The following is a 17,659-nucleotide window of genomic DNA, read 5'->3' as shown; positions in this document are numbered from 1 at the left end:
CTGGGTTCAGTCGAGCTTAAGTTCCTGTCGCTTAAGACAGCGCTCCTGACCGCGCTCGCCTCCATCAAGAGGGTCGGGGATCTACAAGCCTTCTCTGTCAACGAAGCGTGCCTGGAGTTCGGGCTGGCTGATTCTCACGTTATCCTGAGACCCCGGCCTGGCTATGTGCCCAAGGTTCCCACCACACCCTTCCGGGATCAGGTGGTGAACCTGCAAGCACTGCCCCCGGAGGAGGCAGACCCGGCCTTAGCGTTGCTGTGTCCCGTTCGTGCCTTACGGGTTTACGTGGACCGCACCCGGAGCTTTAGACGCTGTGTTAAGTGTGTTAAGGTAACATCAGGTAATTTGCGGGAGGCCGGCAGGTGTCGGCTTGCTGCGCCATTCCCACGGGATCCGTGCGCTATTTCCCAGATTGTTCCCTCCGGCGAACCTGGGTCCTCCATGCCCCGCAGTCAGGAATAGATGCGGAGTAGTCGTTGACTGTGCTCCGACTGGGTCTCCTTCGCCCAGAAGGTTGTGGCAAAATGTCTCAGTATTTTTCCACAGTCAGCCAGAAGGCTGTGTTTTCCCTCATATATCTATACCAGAATAGATTCATTCAATTCTTATTCCACATGCCTAAACCACATGTGCTCCGCCCCCCCCAACCCATGCTTCAGTACATCTGGCACCCCTATGGGGCCCCTCTACTGGTCCCTAGGGCGTTGGGAAGGTTACGTATTGACTCCACTTTCCGACACGTCCGCCTGTCGGCACTTGGTGTCTTGTGTAACGCAGCCTCAGGGTTGTGGCCTTTTCCATGGGTCTGTTCCCATATGTAACGTCGTAGTGAAACGACTGAAGGGGAACGTCTAGGTTACGTACGTAACCCTCGTTCCCTGAAGGAGGGAACGGAGACGTTACATATGGGAACTCGCTTGAGTGACCAATCACCTCTGAGCTTTACAGAAAAGGCCAATGAAATTGGCGAGTGGAGTTTGCGTGCAACGCCACTCCCCCGTACATACGGGTATATAAGATGGCGGCGCGCATCCACTCATCAGGTTTTTGCTGAGGAGCCGAGCCGCAGCCCGGCGTCAGCGCAGTCTAGGGTTGTGGCAGGGGATGTAACGTCTCCGTTCCCTCCTTCAGGGAACGAGGGTTACGTACGTAACCTAGACATTTTACAAATGCTAGAAATGTGGCTTTTAAAGGAAAGATTGCTATCAAATAGCACACCTAGGTTCCTGACTGATGTCGAAGAATTGACAGAGCAGCCATTGAGTATTAGGCAGTGTTCTAGATTATTGTTATGGAGCAACAGAGACATGAAGCGGGCAGATCCAGATGCAAGCTTTTATTAAACAAAGACATGTTTATACACAGGCAGTGTCGACACCAGCAACCAGATACAGTACAGGCAAGACACAAGAGTAATTCAGGGACAGGCGAGGGTCAATTGGTGGTGAACGTAATCCATGGGGCGAGACAAATGGGTGTTCCGGATAAACAGACAATAGACCAAACGAGGGGCAAACAGAGTCTGAAACGGTAAGACAAAGGGTTAATCCAAGACAGGCGATAAATCAGGCTGTAGACAGACAAGACGAGATAAACCAGGCAAGGATCTAGACACGGGAAACCAGACTAGGAACAAGACTAAACTAGAATCATGACACTGGAAAAATGTGAAGTGGCTCCATAATGTAGCTGTTACTAGGGGAGTGATAAATGTTATACAATACTTGGCCCTGAATGATGGTTGAGGCCTCGTATTTATGCTGCGTGTGACTGGCTGCAGCTGTGTGCGTAATCAGTAAAGTGGAGCACGGGAAATGTAGTCCAAGGTGACATGTAACAGTCAGTGTAGTGTGAGAGTCAATGTAATAGGAAGGCGACCTCTGGTGGCGGGCAGACTGAAGACCATGGACAGGATTTGTGACAATTATTGTATGGGAAGGTTTTAGGTCAGATAATTAACACCTTTTTCAGCATTTAACAGTAAGAAATTGCTCGTCATCCAGTTTTTTTATACCGACTATGCATTCCGTAAATTTTTCAAATAGGTATGTTACATTGGGCTGTGAAAAAATATAGAGCTGAGTATCATCTACATATCAGTGAAAGCTAACACCATGTTTCCTGATGATATCTCCCAAGGGTAACATGTAAAGCATTAAAAGTAATGGCCCTAGTACTGAGTCTTGGTACTCCATACTGCACTTGTGATCAATATGATACCTCTTCATTCACTGCTACAAATTGATGGCGGTCAGATAAGTACAACCATGCCAATGGTTTACTTCCACTAATGCCAATAAAGTTTTCTAGTATATACAGAAGAATGTTGTGGTTGATAGAGTTCAACGCAGCACTAAGATCCAGTAGCACTGATAGAGAGATACAACCATGATCAGATGATAAGAGCAGGTCATTTGTAACTCTAATGAGAGCAGTCTCAGTACTACGATATGGTCTAAATCCTAAGGAAAACCTCACAGATACAATTTTTCTCTAAGAAGGAATATAATTGTGAGGATACTACCCTTTCTAGTATCTTTGACAGAAAAGCGAGATTGTTCTGTAATTAACTAGTTCTTTGGGGTGAAGTTCTGTTTTTTTTTTTTTTTTTTTTTTTAATGAGAGGCTTAATAGCAGCCAGTTTGAGGTTTTGAGTTAAAAGTAATGAGATCTAGCAGTTTTTAATGCTTTTCTGTAGGAAAGAGTACTTTCCCGCCATGCAGTATGAAATACCTCTAGTTACCTCTAGGCATAAGTGTGCTCATTATACTATGGTGTCGGACTGTTTTCCTTAATACGTTCCTTAAAACAGCATAGAACCAAACTTTATTTATCTAATATAAGTTAATTCTGTATATTGAGTAGTGGACAGTGTTAAATCCATATACAAGATACATATCTGAGGAAAAAATGCATTGTTGGTCGACACCACCTAGCGTGCAAGTTTTTATTTTTTCATTAATTTAGACACTCTATTGAATAAATACCTGGGTTGTGTTTGTTTTCATCTAAAATAGACGAAAAGTAGTCAGACCTAGCAGGCTTTTCTGTAGGAGAAAGTGCTTTCCCTCCATGCAATACAAAATACCTCTAGTTTAGTTTTCTTTCAGCTGCGCTCCATTTTCTGTGCTTCTCTCTTTAGGGCATGAGTTTTAGGGCATTCTCTCTTTAGAGTGTGCTTGTTATACTACAACGTCAGACTGTTTTCCTTAATCTTCTTAAAGCGTAAAGGAGCAACCTTATCTAAAGTGAAAAGAGAGAGTCCATAGTTTCTATTACATCATCATGTTTTTCTGAGTTATTGGATATGCTGAGGAATTGAGACAAGTCAGGAAGGTTATTTAAGCAATCTTTTGTGGTAGAAGTGATGGTTCTCAGCCCTACTTCACTACTGTCCACCTCTGATCTGTTGTGAATAAAAGTTTATTAAAACTGAACTTATGAATGATGCACTCACTTGTCAGTCTCTAAATTCATGGAAAAGATCAGGATGAGCAAGTGACATGCTTGGCAAGATTTGATGTGTTGCCATAATTTATAGCAATGCTCGCATGCAGGTGCAGTAAGGTCAGTTCGTTCACCTTTATCATCCATTTTGTATGCAAAATAATGCCATATTTCTACTGTTGTCTTTATGTACTAGTTTCGGCCACGTTGATGGATTTCATCTGTTCGACGATCCATTGCGTTGTTCTGTTATCACATTTACTGGTTTCACAGCAATTTGGTTAGCACTACAGGTGAACTTCGGAACAGCACTGTAAGAAATAACGAACTGCAGTGTGTTTCACAAAAGTATCGTTAGCCAACTATAGTCGCAAGTTCCGTAGTTCAACGGTACGGTGTTTCCCGAAACCATAATTCAAACAAACGTCCGCAAACAGCATCACAAACTTACGTGGTTTGAACTACAGCTTTTGACCTGTGGTTAGAAGCATAGTTCCTTGTTAGTAAGACATATGGACTCAATAAATTATGCTCTTTGGCAAGCTAACATGCAGTACAATCCACATCTTTCACTCGATCTAATTATGAATGCATTTTAATCTATGTATTTTTAAGCTTCCTCTGTACGCACAGTTTTTGAACAGTGCGCATGCGCATAAAAGGGAACCCCAGAGTATGACGTAAGAGAGAACCTGCGATGAATCAAACATCAAATACAGCAAAATGACAGGGAACAAAAAATAGTAAATTAGTCATCAGGTGCCATGTTCAATATAGCAGCATTTTAGAGATCTCTAATCAGTTAAATAACATAAGTTATTACTCTGTGACGTCATTAACGGCCCTACATTGTTGAACTAATGGGAAACAGTCGTGACTAGCTAGTTTGATTCCACAACAATGCATCATACTGTGAAGGTTAATCAGCGAGTTACATCGCTGTACGGGAAACACACCCCTGGGCAAAATGATGATAGCGAAGTGGCACAAAAGAAGCCTTTCCTAACAAAGTGTCACTCAGAGAGTGTGTAAAGGAGTCTGATACCTTCTGGTAAAAGGTGCTATGGTCTAATAAAACCTTTTTAGACTGAACTCCACACTGTAAAAAAAAAATTCCGTAAAAAAACGGAAAAAGTACTGGCAGCTCATTACCTGGACTTTGTACCGTAAATTTACAGCCCGTTAATTTACAGTCTGTCACCGGTAAAAAAACAGGACTTTTTCTGTTTTAATGGTATATTTATATATTTATATATACATAAAGCAAATAAATCCAGCACAATATACAAATTGAACATGGTTTATTTTTACTTCATGTAAACATTCTTAAAAGTGCATTCAATGGCTTTTGTTTGACTTAAGTGGGTTAGGACTAAACAACATCAAATACTCAATTCATTTAACAATGTGTCAACTCAGGCAAAATGGCTGTATTGTAAAAGACAGTTTAGCTTTAAACAGTAACAGACAGAATTTACAAAATAAAAGAAAACATGAGCATCTGTACAATACAGGTGTTGTACTAAAAAGTGGTCACAAAATTTAAACTTCAAACTGTAAAACAGTCAAGTCTCAAAACTTTTTTTTCTTATAAGAGAAAACAATATTGTTTAGAGGGATAGTTCACACAAAAAATGTTAATTCAGTTAATTACTCATACCATTCCAAACCCATAAGGCTTTCATTCATTTATAGAACACAAATTAAGAGTATCTGGGTACTTTCTGTCCCTCTATTGATTGTCTATGCAACTACCATTTTCAAGGTCCAGAAAGGTATAAAGTATGTGATTCCAGTGGCTTGACAACAGAATTTTGAAGTTCATTATAACAGAAATATCATTGAAGTGATGCAGTTCATTATATGGGATGTATTCTTTACCATTTAACTGAATGTTTAATGCAAGTGCCATTTTTTTCAATTTAAAAACTCAAATATTACATGGATTTTTGAAATTGTTCATGCAAGACTCTTGGAGGACTGCATAGCCTCTTGGTTGCCTTCATCTCAAACCACGTTCAGGATTTCTTCACAGGAAAATTCTAAAAGAAATGGATATGACAAAAAATGAAATGAATTAAACTGAACTACAGAGTAATATGCAGGTTGGAGTGGAAAAGTTGTCATACAGTATTTTAAGTTCATTAAATCAACTGCAATCCATAATACTTTCCAACTGTTTACACATTGCTTAACTTACATTTCCAATAGTCTTCATTTGCATCGGTCATATGAGCTTGTCAAATCAACTATGTCCTAAAATATACTTCATTATTTTCAACTAAATAAACAGCAACATGGCCAAATGCTTCATACACTTTTTATAACATACGTGTTGCTTACTTCTGTATGAACTCCAGAGTAAGTGCCGCCTCCTCTGGGTATTTTGTAGCTCACAACCGCAACAGGAAAGAAGATTTGTTCATTAACTTCTCAAACGACAGCAATCTTGAACTGCCCATCACCTTAAACAAAAAAGACATTACAAAATGACCATATACATAACGACAAGCATCTTTGGACACCTTTGAAGGCGTGTTCAGCAAACAACTTAACATTATTGTAAAAGTCAACAGAATAAATGACTCAAAGACTCAATTTCTTTTCAATATTGAACATTAATGTTAAATGAAATAGAATACAAACCCACCTGGTTGCCTTCACCTCAACCCTCATTTAGGATTTCTTCACAGGAAAATTCTAAAAGAAATGGATAATGATAAAAATGAAATGAATGAAACTGAACTACAGAGTAACATGCAGGTTGGAGATGGAAAATCAATCATACAGTATTTTAAGTTCATTAAATTAACTGTTAACCCTAATACTTGCCAATTAAAATATTTGTTTATAAATTGCTTAACTTACATTTCCAATGGTCTCCATTTACATCTGTCAAACGAGCTTATCAGATCATCTGTGTCTTACAATATACTTCATTATTTTCAATTAAATAAACAGATAGACATTTCATAACATACGTGTTGCTTACTTCTGTAGGAATTCCAATGTAAGCGCTGCCTCCTCTGGGTATTTGTAGCTCACAACCTCAACAGTGGTCATTAACTTCTTGAACGACATCAATCTTGAACTGCCCATCGCCTTAAACACAAAAGACATTACAGAATTACCATATACATATTGACAAGCAGTTTGAACACACCTTATACACACAAGGATGATAACATGCAAAAGTAATCAATCCAATCAATTTGGTGACGTTAGCACGTTGTCTGTGACGTGGCTTCCGACGCATCAGACAGCAAACAACTTCACATTGTTGTGAAAGTCAACAGAATAAATGACTCAATAACTATTTTCTTTCTGATACTTAACACTAATGTTAAATACAACTGTTAATAAAACAGAATACAAACCCATGATAAGAATGCAGGTGTGCTTGAGATTCACAGTACAGCAGCAATCACGTCCTGTCATTAGAAAAGAAAACGAAAGAAACACAACGGTCATTTTGACATAATGTCGTGTGCATTTGTCCATTAGAGTGTGACAGATAACTCGAGGAGCTGACGTTACCGGACCGCTGACCTGAAGCGGCTTTTGGCGCGGCTGCCACGCGTCGGACGCCTCTGTTTATACAGTCGCTTCACAGACAGCTTGCTAGTAACGTTACCGAATTAGTTTGTGTTTTGCATTTTATCTTCCGTGTGTGTAAAACAGACAATAAAAGGTCAAAACTTACCTCATTTGGCAGAAAACTCTACGAGGAAGATGTCTGACGATATGCAGAGAAATGTTGAGTGCAACGGCTCCGACGTTCATTTGCCAAACAAGCCAGACAGCAACTAAGTTAACCTTACGTAAACAATTTATGTGACATTTAACTCGTTTACCACGAAGAGTAAATGAAAAACATGTTTCCCAAATTCAAAAGCCGACATTAAAATGAAACTTTGACCGAGAAACTCTCCGCGTCTTCTCTTCACTGTTTTCGCGCCTATGTAAGCCACCAACGTTCTCGTTCCCACAATGCAAAGCGTAATTCAAAAATACGGAAAAACACCTGTAAAAACCAAAAACGGAAAATTTCCTGTAATTATTAGGGTATATTGTACTGTATTTTTACGGATTTTTTTTTACAGTGCAAGCGCTATGTTTGAAAAGCAAATACAGCACACCACACAAAACACCATAACTAATGTGAAACATTGTGGGTTGTTTCTCTTTAGCTGGGACTGGGTGATTGGTCAGGTTTGAAGGGAAAATGGATGCTGCCAAGTACATCCAAATTCTTGAGGAAAACCTGCATCCCTCTGCTAGACAGCTAAAGATGGGCAGGTCATTCACCCTGCAACATGACAATGACCCTAAACATACTACCAAAACAACAACAAAATGGCTTAAGAATAACAAGGTGAATGTTCTTAAGTTGCCAAGTCAGAGCCCTGATTTAAATCCAATCGAAAATGTGTGGATGGATTTGAAGAGAGCAGTCCATTGCTGCTCACCACAGAATTTGAGCAATTCTGCAAGGAAGAATGGGCAACTATTCCTCAATCAAGGTGTGCAAAGCTAGTACTGACATATCCAAAAAGACTGTTTACTTTTCCAACCCTGATATTCTAGTTGTTGTTGTTGTTGTTGTTTATTAATTTGACCAAAAGACCAAAATTGTAAATATTTATTATAGTCCAAGGTTATTTGGAATGGGGATTGATTCCAGGCTGTATGACAAATAAAGTAACTATTTCAAAGGGGTATGATGATTTTCTATAGGCACTATATGTGGGGTCACTCAGAGTGAGTAAACTTAAAAACTGTGAAAGAGTGAAAAAGCAGGGTTGTCCCGAGCATAACCACTGATAAGTATAGTAAGCTCTTTATTATTTGTTTATGATGAGAATATATACAGTGACATGCGAAAGTTTGGGAACCCCTTGCAGAATCTGTGAAAATGTGAATATTTTTTTTACAAAATAAGAGAGATCACACAAAATGCATGTTTTTTTTGTTTGTTTGTTTTTTGTTTTTTGTTTTTTGTTTTTTCAGTACTGTCCTGTGTAAGCAATTTTACATAAAAGATGTTTACATATAGTCCACAAGACAAAAAAAGGCAGAACTTATTAAATTAACCCCCTTCTAATTTTAAGAAGTGTTTTTTTTTGTTTGTTTGTTTGTTTTGTTTTGTTTTGTTTTTTTCTTTTTGTCACAATTTTTGTCACGATTTCACAATTGGAGGCAATCAATTTAATCAATCAGTTCAATTCAAAATGTTTTTTTTAAAAGAAATTATTCAAAAATGGAATACAAACAATTTGGGAAAAAATGTACTGAGCTGGACTGGTTTGGATTTCACAAGCAATGCACTTACACACTGTTCTCCTCTCTTCTCTAGAATGCTTTTGTAATACAAATATTGTTACCTTTGATTAGCTATTGTTATGTTGATGAATTTTGTTCTCCTTTTGTATGTTGATTTGGATCTGCTAAATACAAAAATGTAAGTGTAAGCAGACTATTACCCAACATTTCATGAGGCAATAGGCGAAGGAGGAGCATGAGAGTTGAAAGTGCTGTTTGGGACAGGGCCTTTGAAAGGACAAAAGCAGAGGGCTTGACTTCCTTGTTTTTGCTTATTGTTTTGAAACAGCTGAGAAGAGAAGAACACACATGCAAATAATTTTAGATGTATGAAGGAGAAAAATAAACCAAATCTCATCCTCATCCCCTGGAATTTCAAGCTCTCACTATTAGTTCAAATATTATTTAGTTTCTGTAAAACATAAAATAAGGTTTTGAAATAATGTTGTGCTTATAGAAGTTAATTGCAATTAAAATGTTGTTACAGGGAGAGTTCATGCAAAAACGTTCCTCCTGATCCTTTAGGATCATGCATTAAGCTATTCAGGTCAATGACATGACAACAGCATGCCTCAAAGTCATTTATCCTCAATTAACATGATCCAACATCTGTTTATTGTAGTCTCCTCTAAGTGTCATTGTGTCATTGTGGAATTAGGGTTAATTCCATCTACAACATGTTCAAAACTTGTTAAAAGTGATTTTCATAATGGTGTTCTCTGAGCACAAAAAATCCATGTATGTGTGTTCCTTCACACATACTACCCCCATGCACCATTCTGATTATATTTGAATAACATACTACTAGACCACAGTTGCTTGTGCTGTGAACTCATTAGTAACACAAAATGCCATTTAACTGTGCCAAGTAGATGGAAATTTGCAGGTATATTTGGCAATAGTCAAAGAGAAGAAATGCTGAACAGCAATCTGTTTTTACTTGCACAGCTGCTTTGGCTTGTAAAATGATGTAGATCGTACTGTCGAACAGAGTTATACTAGAGGAAACAAACAGGGTGGTTTTGTGCTCATGATAGTTGGCTGTGAAAAATCTGGCATTGTCAGTGGTTTAAAATCTTTTCTGAGGTGTGTGGCAATGTGGTACAGTATCTGTCATGCATTTTGCATTAAACCTTTTTGAAGGATCTACTTTACACTCATCATCCCTTCATCAATTTAATTGACAGAATATGTGTATACCTCCCTCAGCTTTCATTAGCAATCATGTGTTGTTCCTCAGGCAGCCTCTGCTGTGAATGGGCTCTTGGTCTGAGGCACACACATGAAAGGAACATGGACAAAAGGCTAACAACAAGAAACAAAAGGATTCTTTTTCTGGCATTCATTTATTAGGAGATCCTCCCCTCTGATCATTCTCGAATTATATACTGTAGTAAGTTAAAATTAGGTTTAAACATTCCTTGATTTTTATAAAAGGACGTCTTCATTAAACTCATGATGTTTGATGCAGTGTTTTCTGTGTCAAAGCTGAGCTAAACTTAATGTTCATTTTACAATGTGTATTTATTTATTTATTTATTTTTATTTTTTGAAAATTTAAAATTGTGGACACTGCAAAAACAGAATTCTGTAGGAAACAGAATAAGTGCATAATGTTCAGCTGTTCCAGGCTGTCACCCACACTATATGTTTTAGATTCCTTCTCATTCGTGTAGAGTGTTTCTGGCTGTCCTCTTTAGATATATACTTGTATAGTCATAAGAGACACCCTGTAATTCAAGGCAGCGTATATCTGATATGATACACTAAAGCTATGTAAATGATATAAGACATTTGGTATTATAATATGATAGAGTCAACTAATGCTGCTTGGTCAGGCGTCTATTCATGTTCATCAGTCATTTTCCTGTGTGAGATTAATAGGGCTGCCACAAACTGCGAGCCAGAACAACAGTAATAAATATAGCTGCAAGCAGCAATTGCGGGGCCAAGCACAAAAGAGGCAGAATGAGGAGTTAAGCACGGCAAGGAGCAGCAGACCGACTACAACAGTGAGTAACTTAAGCCATTTTAGGATAATATCAGTTGAAATGGCTGAAAAATCATAAATGCAACCAATCGTAATAAAATTTAATGGCTTATCACTTTTGACCAACAGGTGGTGCTGTTTTCAAATTGATGTGACGTGTTCTGTGTGAAATGACAATGACACACACAAAGTTTGCCGTCATTATGTCAAAGCTTTGCAGAGATACAGCCTCAGATGTAGTTTGGCATCTTTCCAGCAAATTTGTTGATGCGCTAAACGAAAACGGTTTCGTATATCGACACGAAATTCATAACTTTTTGCCAGCATAGTCTGAAGATAATCTGAGTCAAATTTGGTGAAGATTGGACTAACAGTCTGGGAGGAGTTCGAAAAAGTAGGTTTTGTACATTAATCAAAATGGCGGACAGGAAGTTTGGCCAATTTCGGCATAATGGGTATCAATGTTCTCGACTTGACCCAAGGAATCTATTGGCATCAGTTTCATTCCAATAGGCTAATGTAAACAGAAGTTATTAGCATTTTTGTAAATTTCATTATTAATGTTTAGTGAATGGCGTATTACTTCTGACCCATAGGTGGCACTGTTACCAAATTGATGTGGCTTGGTCAGAGTGTGGTGACAATAGCACATATAAAATTTGGTGTCAATATGTCAAAGCTTTGCAGAGATACAGACTCGGATGCAATTTGGCATCTTTCCAGTAAATTCGTTGATGCGCTAAACGAAAACGGTTTCGTGTATCGACACAAAATCCATAACTTTTTGTCAGCATGGTCTGAAGATGATCGGAGTCAAATTTGGTGAAAATTGGACTAACGGTCTAGGAGGAGTTCGAAAAAGTAGGTTTTCAACATGAATCAAAATGGCGGACAGGAAGTTCAGCCAAAATTGGCAAAATTGGTATCGGTGTTCTCAGCATGACCGAAGGAATCTATCAAAATCAGTTTCATTTCAATAGGCTAATGTACGCAAAAGTTATTAGCATTTTTTGAAATTTCGTTATAACTTTTGACCACAAGGTGGCGCTGGCCCCAAAATTTTTATGCACATTCAGGGCATGGTGCCGAACATTTTTGTAATTAATGTCGAAACGATACGCTAATCCGTTCTCAAGATACAGCATTTTAAAGCTAAATTCAAAATGGCCGACACCCAAAATGGCTGACATGGGAAAATTGGATATGGTTCGACTCGGTATGACACACCGAATCTAAAGAGACCAGTTTTGTGATTTTTGGACAAATCATTCAGACGTTATAAAGAAAAATAGCCATTTTTCGTATCTCCTGACCACTAGGGGGCACTGCACCGAAACACTGCAGGTAGGCTCAGGTCATGCTTGTTATAACACACACCAAGTTTGGTGTCAATATGACAAACTATTACGGAGATATAGCCTCACATTGATTTTTGCTAGCTTTTCGTAGAATTCTTTCGCGTGTTATTCGTGAACGGCTGGACGAATCGACTTGAATTCCATAACTTTTTGCCAGCGTGGTCTGAAGATGATCTGGATCAATTTTTGTGACAATCGGTGCAACGGCCTAGGACGAGTTCGAAAAAGTAGGTTTTACAAACAATTGAGAATAGCGAAAAAACTAAACCTTACGATTTTTGAATTTTGGTGTCCATTCAACTCGGCATAAGCCAAGGAATCAGAGGAAAAAAGAATTTTTGTTGTGTGGCTTACAGTTCAAACGTTATTAGCATAAATCTTTTGAAAGTTTGGACAAGTGGTGGCGCTAGAGAGTTTGAGTTAGAGACTCCAAACTTGCTATGGTTAATGTTGGGACTGTCCTCTATCAGTGTGCAAAATTATACAACTTTCCCGCAAGCGGTTCTATGGGCTGCCATAGACTTGCGGCGGAAGAGGAAGAAGAAGAAGAAGAAGAAGCGGAATAATAATAACGCCAACGGATACAATAGGTGCCACCGCACCTCTTAAATTGCTGCTTGCAGCTATATTTGTGTATTAAAGCTTTGACCACACACATCACATCTGGAGTTAAATATCATTCAGTTGTTACCAGCATGTGCAGTGCAATGCGTTGTATTTTTTAAACACTTTCTGAGATCAAATTAAGACCATGCAGGGTATTATTGTATGATCAAAAATAATGATACTGAGTGAATGCTCCTGACGCATAGTATACGTCCATCAAATACTTTTACTTCAAACTCACTAAATTCCAGTCTCACCCCAATCAGAAGTACCAGTACTTACGTAGAAACCTAATTTTAGCTCATTTTAAAGAAATACGTCAGATGGATTTAGAGGCTTTTGCATCTGAACTCTTCATATATATATATATATATATATATATATACACATGTGCAGTAGTATATAAGCCAAAACACACATTCCTTAGTTCAAAGTTCAAAAGGTCCAAGAAGACTATGAAAATGAAAATAAAGTAAACCCTGTCAAAGCCAGTAAATTCATGGTGGTCAAGAATTGACAGCTTTAGTACATCAGAAGTTTTGCCAGTATAATTATCCATGTAATGTTACAGAGAGTGCTATGTTTTATCTAAACACACACAAAAGAAGAAGAGGAAGAAGGAACTTTGCTTACCACAGAAATGCAGCTGGTGCATTTATGAAAATTTCTGAGTCTTTTGCATTTGGGTTATTGTACAATGTGCAATTTGCCTCACATCCCTCAAATAAATAATAAACATGATCTGCCCTGGCAACACATTCACATTTTACACCCCTGTAGCTTACAGACATTTCTGGTGTGAGCCACACACTGAAGTTCCAAAGATTCAATCTTAGCAAAGTAAACTGTCAGTTTAATGTCTCTAAACATATCACTTTAAATAAAATCAGTAGTTATGAATGTCAAGAAGAACTTTTTTTTTTTTTGAATGAAAAAATGATGATATCAGTGTTAATCACATTACTTCCCAGGAGGTACATTTCTAGAAATATGATAATAAGGGTTGCCAGACATACAAGAATTTATGGGAACCTCTAATTGATTATTTATTCTTTTCTAAGTGTAGGTATAACATCAGATCCCGAAGCCAGTGTAATGCTGTAGGCGGATTTTTAGATTTACAATGTAATAAAACTTGTCTCCGAGCCAGTAAGGATGCAAAGGCAATAATGTTTAGTTGTCTTTGAGTCAAATTTGATTCATCACCTGGAACACCAAATATTGCAAATTCAGCACATGCCTTCAGCTGTGAACACTTTAGAAAGTGTATCAAATATGGTTGACCAGCAGTAGGTGTGGGTGTAGTGTAGTGATTATCGCAAGAACAGAACAAGAATGAGATCGGCTGAGACGTGAGTGAGCATGTAGTTGAGAGTTGTACATTAACAAAACATAAATAACAAAACATAAATGGTGATGAGCATGAACACTTCAGAGAACGATCAGGATTACCGTTCAACTGTTGTTGGAAGCAACACTTGGATCTGATAGACCGACAGATCTGACATGGAAGACCAAGCTGCCGCACCACGAACACCACCGAGATATGTTGCACAGGCACACAGCTATCGACACCTATTTCACTGAACCTCGGAGCTTTGGACTTGTATGCAGAATGCAAAACATGGAAAGACTCTTACAGTTTCTTTGAGTTGGCTAGAGGAACTACCAACGTTGCCAATGCGGAAAGACCGCACCCGGTGCAGAGGATTTTTGTGAACCTTCCGGGCCCTAAAGAGTCATATTTGGAGACTGTAGCTACCCTGGATGCTTACTTTACTCCTTGAAAAACGTTGTGCTCGTAAGACATAAATTCAGACTAAGATATCAAGTTCAAGATGAAAAGATTGACGCATTTGTGAATTTGTTAAGGGACCTGGCCAAATCTTGCGAGTTTGGCGCTTTAGAACGTGATATGATACAAGATCAACTCATAGAGAAATGTGCACATAGACGATTAAGAGATAAACTGCTGCAAGAAAAAGGATTTAAATTAGAAATAGCATTAACTGTTGCCAGAATTCTTGAATCAGCCCACGCAGAGTCTAAAATGCTTTCAGAAAACAATGTCAAAGAAAAATATAAGTGTGTAATAGTGTAAGTATATTTTTCGTGTACAAAAATATGTAAATATCTGATGACTAAATACATGCAATTCACCTGTATTCCTCGTGGTGGCACTGTTTGATAGACAATAATGACCTGATGTTTCACTCAAATTATGGCAGGCATAAAACAAAAGAATATCATCAGCAAAATTTGAATTGGTTTGAATGGCTTTACTGCAGAGCATTTATGTACTGTATGCAATAAAATATAAATGTCACTGTCATTTGATGGTAGATGTGGTGAATAAGCTGCCAGCAATCAAAATAATGACTTTGAAGTCATTGAAAACTATAGTATTGCGAATATGGTTGAGATTGCAAATATGGGCCAGCTGCTGAATGTACTGTGGAAGTGCGCTCTGATGATAACGGCGATGGTAAAATCATCTGCTCAAATTAAACACTTCTCATTTTTAAAAGTTAACGAAATTTGCATTGTTTTATTCTTCTGTAATTGTTTTTAAATTATCAAGAGAGTTTTTTGCTATTGTAGCAGTTAGAGATTAATCTGTGCTGGATATATAGGTCTGGGTTGCTGTAATAGTGATTGGCAAACTAGTCGTGCATTTAAGGGTTAAAGGACTGGGTCAAATCACAGGTTACAGCCATAAAATATCTGTGAATGAAAAGGTTACATCTGTAGCTCAAGCTTTGAGGAGAACACCTTACTTAATGGTAGAGGCTGTAAATCAGGAGCTGGATAAAATGGAAGATGGAATAATAGACAGGAAGTGCACAATCTGAGTGGGTGTGCAACATTCTTCTAATTTCAAAAAAGGACACTAAAGAAGTGAGACTTTGTGTAGATCTGAGAGAAGTGAACAAAGCGGTTATACAGTGCCTATAGAAAATTATCATACCTCTTTGAAGTAGTTTTTTTGTCATAAAGCTTGAAATCAAACCCCATTCCAAATAACTTTTCCAGCTTTATTTACAATTTTGGTCTTACAACATCAAACCAATGAAAGACCAATGAAAAAACACAACAGTTCTGGCAATTAATAAAAAACAAAAAATACTAAAATAACAAGGGTTGGAAAAGTCGCCAGTCCCTTGATTTAATACTTCGTAGAGCCACCTTTTGCTGTAATTACAGTCTTTTAGATATAACTTTTTGGATATAAATGCTACAATGGCAGATACTACCTTGACACAACTGATTTCCATAGTGGAGACAGAACTGTGGACTGCTATACTACCTGAAAGCTCACAGCCATACAATCGATGCTCAGATGAGTTGTCAACCCATGATGGTCTTTTGCTGTGGGGACAGATCTGCCTTCTGCACAGATTCTGCCTTTTGCACAGATTCAACAAGCTTTGAAAATAGCACATGAGACACATCAAGGTGTAATTTGCACAAAGCAACTTTTGAGAAGCAAATTCTATTGACCTAATATGGACATGGATCAAAAACTGTATTGCGTGTGTTCAGAATCAACCCTTGCATGAAGATCAACCGCTGCATCAGTTAGAGCTTCCATCTAGGCCACCTAGGCTTGTACCAAGCTAGGTGTTGATTTGGTGGGTCCTATTTAGAATGTCTGTATACTTATTGTTATAGATTACTACACATCAAACCCTGAAGCAGTATTTATAGGTGACATAACTTCTGAGACTATTACCAAGGAAACAAGGAAAATCTTTGCCTGATTTGGGTATCCCTTGGAGGTAGTGACTGATATGATTCTTCTTGCCTATCGATCTACACCACACAGAGATTTGGACAAGATGTACGCGCAAAGTTACCTAGCACTGTCACAGAGAAAAGAGAAACAAAAGACACTGAAAGTCACATATTGAAAGCTACAAAGACAAAATTAAACAGTATGCAGACATGACAAGTCAAGCCAAAGAACACAACTTTAAGTTGGGAGACATAGTATATGAGACTCTAAGTAGAGAGATACTTGCTATGTATTGCTGAGACACATATCGGAAATAATTGGAAATTATTAGCTTTGGGCATTCACAAAATGACGTATCTGAAAATAACGGACATGGTCAGCTGAATTAAGAGTGAATTTGGAATAAAGATCATTAAAACTTGCAAAAAGACCATCAATATGAAGATCGCCAAACTGAGCAATGCCATTATCTTGCCACTGTTTAAATGCAGAGAGTAGTTTCGCCGGGAGGATTGCATGATTATTGCATATTTGACTCTGAAACAAGAGTGCATAACTTCAAATGCTGATGTAGTTGAGTCCATATTTTAAGAGTGAAATGAACAAATGGATTTGAAATATGTTGTGCTTTTAATAGGTAAGCTAGATGTTACTAGGGCATGTAAAGAGATTGCTGTGCAGAGTTTCTGTTTCTGTTTCATACCAATCAGTACCTTCTGATGGGTACATCCAGCAAATTATCTTTTGTACATTAGCCACCCAATAATAGTATAAAAAGTTAGGGAAAGCTAAACCTTCGTCACTTCTATTTTTCTGGAGAAACTCTTTACTAATCTTGGGATTTTCCCATCCCAGATAAAACTGGAGATAAGTCTGGTTGGCAGTTCACTCTGCCAACTAGAGACAGATGGAGAGAAAAATCAGATTTCAGTTTAGTCATTAGAGGAATGAAATTGTTTTCATATAGTCCTTTGTATTTTTGAGTGATATTGATACCCAGATATTTAAACTTGCCATGCAAACAGGAAGCATGGAGTGTTTTAACAGGCATGCGTTCACTTTTAGAGATGTTCAGCTTATAGCCAGAGAAGGTCCCAAAATTCTGCAGGACTTTGCTAATATCATTGATGGATCTGAAATAAAGAAGCAGGTCATCAGCATATAATGAGAGCTTATGTTTGACACCCCGCCTAACTATAC

General features: G+C 38.1%; 1 protein-coding gene and 1 long non-coding RNA gene across 2 annotated transcripts in view; one reads left to right on the top strand and one right to left on the bottom strand.

The window, feature by feature from the left end:
- LOC127168859 (collagen alpha-1(XXV) chain) overlaps positions 1–17,659 on the top strand; it is a 177,869-nt gene that overhangs the window by 83,734 nt on the left and 76,476 nt on the right. The gene's annotated exons all lie outside the window — the stretch shown is intronic.
- LOC127168862 (uncharacterized) lies at positions 5,358–6,530 on the bottom strand. The gene is made up of 3 exons (XR_007828150.1): positions 6,098–6,530; positions 5,791–5,912; positions 5,358–5,489 (listed from the first exon to the last, which is right to left on the bottom strand). It is a non-coding gene; the product is annotated as an uncharacterized LOC127168862 (long non-coding RNA).

The sequence above is a fragment of the Labeo rohita genome, chromosome 7, assembly GCF_022985175.1.
Source record: "Labeo rohita strain BAU-BD-2019 chromosome 7, IGBB_LRoh.1.0, whole genome shotgun sequence".
In the NCBI taxonomy this organism is placed as follows: Eukaryota; Metazoa; Chordata; class Actinopteri; order Cypriniformes; family Cyprinidae; genus Labeo; species Labeo rohita.
This window is presented reverse-complemented; position numbering and strand designations above follow the sequence as displayed.